The following is a 7,473-nucleotide window of genomic DNA, read 5'->3' on the forward strand; positions in this document are numbered from 1 at the left end:
CTTACTCTTAACGGAGGGGCAGTAGTCTGAAGAAACACTAAACAGGGGTGTATTGTTAACTCCACCATGGAGGTTGAGTATGTAGCGACTTTTGAAGCTGCTAAAGAAGCTGTATGACTTAGAAAATTTCTGACTGATCTGGAAGTGGTTCCAAATATGTCAAAGTTCATCACCCTTTATTGTGATAATAGTGGTGTTGTGGCTAATTTTCGAGATCCTAAGAATCACGAACCCGGAAAGCACATAGAGTGGAAGTATCACCTCATCCGAAAGATTGTGCATCAAAGGGACGTGATCATCATGCATATAGCTTCGGAGCACAACGTTGATGATCCGTTTATAAAGACCCTTACGGCTAAGGTGTTTGAGGGTCACCTGTAGAGTATGGGTCTATGGGCAAGCCACGTTTAGACTAGTGCAAGTGGGAGATTTGTACTGGGCATGTTATGTCCTAGTTTATTATTTGTGTACTTTATATATTAGTTTTACTTTTATATTGTACACCTGACTAGCTTTAGGTCAAGTGGGAGATTGTTTGAGTTGATTCCCTAAATCTCGTTTGGTTCAATAGTTTGTAATTGTATTGTACAAACATTTTATTTATCTAATAAAATATGTGATGTTTTATTTGACATATAGTTGCATTAAATATACAAACCAATAAACTAACATCCAAGGTTATCTTGTAGCTTAAACATGTATATAGAGATACATGGATGGATCATTTTTAAGTGATAACCTAAATGGTTTGTAGTAGATGGATAAGACTGGATACCTTATCTTGGTGACACTACGAGTACAGTCCGTTTTGTAGATGTTACAAATGTTGAAAAGTGCTACAAATGATCTTATCCTAATCATTCATCTGGAGACATGTGAGAAGAGATATTCTATACAAAGAAGTTTTTATAAGAGTGGACCACGAAGTGACTAGTCTCATTATGTAACACCGTTCATAATAGAGACTTACATTTCACCAGGATGACCATAGGTGACATGACCTGAATCCTAAGTGAGTTGTGAACTCCTGCCTATGAAGGCGGTCATTTAATTTGTATGGGTGAGGGTGGCCAGATCGCCGACTCAACAAGCCTACCATTTTGGGGATTCGTTTGATTGGGGAGTTGGAAACACAGCTACATAAGAAGGAATTCACTTCCTTCCCCAACGTTGGGGTAAGTAGATAAATTGCTCCCTTAAAGGCTGATTCCGGGGCTTGAACAATGTGGTGCCACACCCTTTTCTGGCCCGAGAGGGGTTTGGTCATAGTTGGACTATGATTTATTGTTTATTAGAGGGATCAATGGTACTTAAGAAGTTAGATGTAACTATAGAGGCAAAACGGTAATTTTGACCCAGTTGTACTTACGAGCAATTTGTGAAGGGTTTTCGTACTGTTGATTGGTTATATCCAATGGACACAGAAATATACTTGTAGTATGAAGAGTGTAGCTATCATTTTTAGTAGAGTGCCCGACAGTTAACAGATGGTGAATATTTTAATTAAAGAGTTTAATTAATTATTTACGTACCGTTAGAACTTCAAGCTACAGGTCCATGAGATCCTCTATATAGCTCGACGAGAATTATTGAGAATCAATTTTTGGATTAATTTGAATTGTTCAAATTAATTGAAGGAATTAATTATATGTGATATAATTATTTTAATCTAATTATATATGATACAATTACTATAATGCATTTGATACATTATAATATAAAATTTATTAGAGAGGAAATAAATATTTGAATATGTTTCAAATATTAATCATGTGAATTGGAATCATATAATCAAATTTAATATAAATGTGATTTATATTAAAGTCATTGGTGAGAGAGAATTGGAACTATAGGTTTTATTGTATATGATACAATATAGAAACCATATGTTATATATTATATTTGATACAATATATAGTTTAATATATATATTATATAATATGATTGTTATTATATGAATATATGTATTAATTGTTTTATTTAAAATAACTTATTTTATTTATTTATTTATTTTTAAAAATCATTAATTTTGGGAGGGAGTTGTTACTCCCTTCCCATTTTTTCTCTCTACATAATGAAAGTGGGAGGCAGTTCCTTCATTCTTCTTCTTTCTCTTGGAAAGGTTTTATAGAAGATTCTGTAAGTTCTGTAAGTTCCAACTTTTCCCTTCCCAATTTCCTCCTTTATACTCTCTCAATCTCCCTCTTCCAAAATAGCTAAAGCACACATAAATTCTTGGATTCTCACCCAGAGAGTACAATGGTTTCCTTCGTGGTGGTGTCTTTCAGATCGAGGGTTTTATAATTGAAGAACGATTTTCAAAGGTAAGGGTTTATGAAATTCATTTTTACTTTTCTATAAATTTATTCCTAGTTTGCTGTATTTTAATCAAATGCCTACATTTTTCTGTATGTTTGTTGTAAAATCATTGTTCTGTAAATTTGGGTTTTTGTGTCCGATCCTGTTTTCCACTCAAGGACCTTCAATGGTTCTTTTACATATAACGTATTTTCAAGACTTAGATTGTTATTTGCATCAGTCAAGCAGGAATTCCCAACACATACTATTTGCAATTTATTTCCATTCCCAACACTAACATAGTCATTATCTGAATATTCAATAGGATTAGAGATGTTGGAGTAGTCCATTGTCACATGGTTTGTTGTGCCGCTATCAACATACCATGCTGAATCACTTACTGTCTCAATTGTAGCAAAAGGATTTGTGTTTTGAGCAGCAACAAAAGCAACAGGACTTTGATTCCCATAAGCATTTGAGTTAGGACCTCTTCTGTTCTGATTTGTATTTCCATTGAACTCCTTATTAAACCTATTATAGCAAACAACGGTAGAATGACCATATTTGCCATACATCTAACAAGTTGGCTTGTTACCTCGTCCACTACTGCGACCTTGACTCCCGCTGCCTCCATTGTTGAAATTGTTACCTTCCCGTCGACCACTGAAGTTAGATCGACTTATGTTGTGGTGATACTGATTGTTGAAATTTTTGTGACACCGATTGCTTGGTGACCTTAAGTCGTTGAGGTTTCTGTTTTGTGCTATATTCATTGCACCATTGCTAACAACATTTCCATTATTCCTCAGAGTATTTTGATGTTCTAGTCATTTCTCATAGAGGAGAAGTTTAGATTGCATGTCCAACCATGAGATATCCGGTTTTCCTTGAATCATAGCAACACATTGTACATTTCATTGTGGCCCACACTACAAGAAATAGCACTTCTCTCGATGCCCTAAATCGCCGAAAAATGGTGGAAACTGCGTCGGGAGATACTCTCCCGACGACAGATGGATCGTCGAGAGTTTGGTCGAGAAAAATCCGTTGGGAGAGGAACTCCCAACACATAAAACAGGCCGTCATGAGTTGTTCTAAAACTCCCGACGTGCTATTCTATGCATCGGGAGTTCTAGAACAACTCCTGACAGCCTGTTTTATGCGTCGGGAGTTTTAGGAACATAGAACTCCCGAGCGCTATTCTATGCATCGGGAGTTTTAGAACTCTCGACAACCTATTTTATTTGTCGGGAGTTACAGAAACTCCCGATGCGCTAAAATAAGCATGGGGAGTTCCTTCATTGGTTGAATATTGACTTTTAAATTTTTTTTAATTTGTAATTTGTAATTTTTTGAAATTTGATCTGAATAACCTGTAAAGCATCATTAACCAACTCAAACAGATTCACATAATAAATAAAACAAAGAAAACGAAGTTCATACTATAACAAATAAATGAAAAAGTTACAAGATTCTACAATAAAACAAAGTGGATACTAAATAAAAGAAATTTGTTTTCAGAAATACATAGAAGAAATAAAATGAAAACAACGTCAATAAATACAAAAAAGAAAACAACGTTTGGAACATAGCATCTTGAACAATCATCCAACCTCATCTCCGAACAACATCCTACAATAAAACAAAAGCATTCAAATGTCATAATCTTTTATAGAAAAGAACGATTATAACCAAACGAACACACCCCCCACAACACGTTCAAACTTCATAAACATCCATAAACACACAAAAACTCCAAGTTGAACGGTAGAACAAGTAAAACGAGTATAATCAAACTCTACTCACCCCCACGACATTTTCGACGCTCATAAATATAAAAAAAACATAAGAAAACCTACAAGTTCAACTCCAAAACGATGATAACCGAACTCTACCCACCCCCACAACATATTCAAACTTCATAAACAAGAACGAACACACATGAAACTCAAACTTTCTCCCCAAAATAATCTAAACCAAACTCGACCCATCCCCACAACACATTCAAACTTCATAAACATTCATAAACACACAAAAACTCCAAGTTCAACGATAAAACGAGCAAAATGAGTATAATCAAACTCTACCTATGCCCACATCAAACATGAAGCTTCTCATAAACATAAAAAAAAAAAACCAAAAAACCTACAAGTTCAACTCTAAAATGATTATAATTGAATTCTACCCACCCCCACAATATATTCAAACTTCGTAAACAAGAGCGAACACACATAAAACTCAAATTTTCTCCCAAAACAATCTAAACCAAACTTGACCCACCTCCCACAACACGTTCAAACTTCATAAACATCCATAAACACACAAAAAACTCCAAGTTTGACCCACCCCCACACACAATAATGACAAAAAACACATCAAAATCCAGTTGTTTGGCTGCCATAACTGCAGAATAGCCAACAATTCTTTATCATAAAGCTACTAAGACATAACTACTTTGCTACCATAACTGCAGGATAGAAATATATTAGACAACTAAACAATGAAGTAATCACACCTAATTCGATGGCCCTCCTCTCTGTGATCGTATCATGTCTTCAATCATTTTTTTTTTCATTTCTTCCATTTGTCATGCATGATTCTCTTTCATTTGTTTTTTAACGTCTTCAAGTTCCTTAATCCTCGACTGAGACTGTTCGAAATTGGTTCTCAATTCCTTCACCTCTATCTTCGTTCCTTTAGTAGATGACGAACTCAATGAGCTGCTACCCCTTATTGACTTAGGTTTAGGGCCCCAATCTAGGCCTTTTGAATATCTGGGTCATCTATCCAAAACCGTTTCACAGATTTCATTCCCTGTTAGTGGTTGAGAACCTTTTGGAGTGGGGTTGGATTGTAATTCTAACATTTGATTCTGGACATATTAATTAAATGAGTAAGTACGAGTGACTGGAGTTAAAAATGAAAAACAACACGAAAGTAAAACAAAAAAAATGTTACATGTGCATTTTCAGCTGCCTCGTTCACGAACTTGCCACCTTTAGAGTGTGTTTCCCTAAATAGGTCAACATGTCCTATTTCTCGACCTTTCTTTGCCTGCAACTCTGATTGAATTTGCAGGAACGACTTCGATCCGCCTACATGGTCGAACTGTAATTTCTCTCTATTCTTCCTGTTCGTCTCCGACATTTTCTACATTTGAATAAAAAAAATAATAATAAAATATTTTATAATAGTAAATGCAGTAAATGATAAATGCCCTAAATTATTCTAACCTGAAACACTTCACTCTCGAAGCGATCACACAAAAAATACCAATCTTCTGGTCTATTTTTAAGCTAGCTAGGCAAGTTGGCACGTGCTTGCTGAGGATTGCGAAATTTCTTGTAATGTCTGCACAAATCTACTCTAAATTCTTTGAAGGAGTTTTCATTTGATGTTCTGTAAAATGGTTAAGTCGTTGACTGGATAGATCAAGCATGAAATGAGGCTACAAAAGAATAAAAGAAGAATTAACATATATGATGTTCATGACTCTTAGTTTACAATTGACTCTAAAAGAATAAACTTATAACTTACCAACAATTGACTCTTAGCCAATTCTATAAACATGTTTGAAACCTTAGAAAAAATACGACATCATATTGGAAATGCAGATCTCACGGCGACACCAATCGCATTACTAAATCTTATTGAATGTTGAGAAATCGGTTTCGTCTCCCCCTCATTTATCACGATTGGAATTCTGCCATGTTTTTGGACGTATTTTTCCAACTTCGAAAATGCCCGCGTTTCCTCCGAGTGGATGCCGAGCTAATATCTGAGGAATAAAAAATTTAAAATAGTTTAGGATTTATTTCAGTTAACTGAATATATTTCAAAATATACTAACCTGAAGTGTCACCCATAGAAGATCCCATGTTTCTTAGATATATCTTTTGCTCCTAGAATTCTTCATTAGCCTTTTGTTGCTTATTAGGGGTTGACATCGTATCTATACAAACATAAAAAAGACAAAACAGTATAAAATTAATATGAAATACGTGTAAACAGAGAAAGAGAATTGAGTAGATACATGATTACTCATCATCGTCATATAAATCAAATTATTCATCAACATTTGAACTGTTATTGGGAGGTAATTATTCTTCATCATCATTTATAAAGTCATCATTGCCATGTCGAATAATTGGTCTTTCCAAAACTATAGGATCAACGTCAACTCTGCATAAAGTAACCTCCTCAATGGTTTCACCCACTTAGACTCCACCGACAATTTCTAGTAAATCTAGTTTTGCATTTTCAACATCATCAACTTCCGATACATCCCACATTCGCTTATTTTGGACTACTTGAACAACTTTCCAATTTCTATCATATTTTATGTCATCGATGTAAAAGACTTGTTGTGCTTGGATAACAAAGACGAAAGGCTCATTGACTTACCAAAAGTGTGATATATCGATCGATTTGTATCCTAAATCTACATGTATCCTATTACTTTTGTTGTTATCTGTGTCAAACCATCTACACTTGAACAAAAAAACACGTCTTCTATTCGCATATTGGAAATCTAGTACTTCGTCTGCAACACCGTAGAAATTGTTATCCACACTTCCATTCCCACTGATCTCCTTGGCCATTAGGACTCCACTATTTTATGTAGTTCGACGATTATCACGCTCTATAGTGTGAAATCGTACCCCATTAACAATGCATCCATTGTAAGAGTGCACCTTAGACAAAGGTCCCATTGCAAGTGAAATCGGAGATATCTTCTCTCATGTGTCGTTGTAGAACCTAATAATTAATTATACATTAAAAATGACTACAAAAAATGAATCATCTCTAAAATTCCAATACTATGTATACCTAAGATCTGAACCAATGGGGAAATTTGTGTTGATGTCTTATATATAAGTGAGAGTTGCTTTTAGCTTCACGACGAATTAACCTCAAGTGTTGCCTAGAAAATTGATCATTTGAAAGTTATATCAAAGTACTTATCCTAGAACTTAGAAAATTATAAAGTTTGAAACGTACTTGTGATAGTCTGTTATTTCTTTACAATTATTGAGAATGTACCAATGTGCGATATGTTTTTCCTCCACTGATAGTGTCCGTAAAGTTGACTCCCCTAATGGTCGTACCCTCTGCCTAAATAATTCAAATTCACCAAATATCTCATGATCGGGAATGTTATCATCATTTCGTTCA

The 7,473-nt window shown here is 34.8% G+C and overlaps 1 pseudogene; it reads right to left on the reverse strand.

Moving 5' to 3' along the window:
• Positions 1–4,885: 4,885 nt before the first annotated feature.
• LOC150032908 (uncharacterized) lies at positions 4,886–5,737 on the reverse strand (annotated as a pseudogene).
• Between the last annotated feature and the right edge of the window lie 1,736 nt (positions 5,738–7,473).

The sequence above is a fragment of the Benincasa hispida genome, chromosome 11, assembly GCF_027475165.1.
Source record: "Benincasa hispida cultivar pf3 chromosome 11, pf3_genome.v1.1, whole genome shotgun sequence".
NCBI lineage: Eukaryota > Viridiplantae > Streptophyta > Magnoliopsida > Cucurbitales > Cucurbitaceae > Benincasa > Benincasa hispida.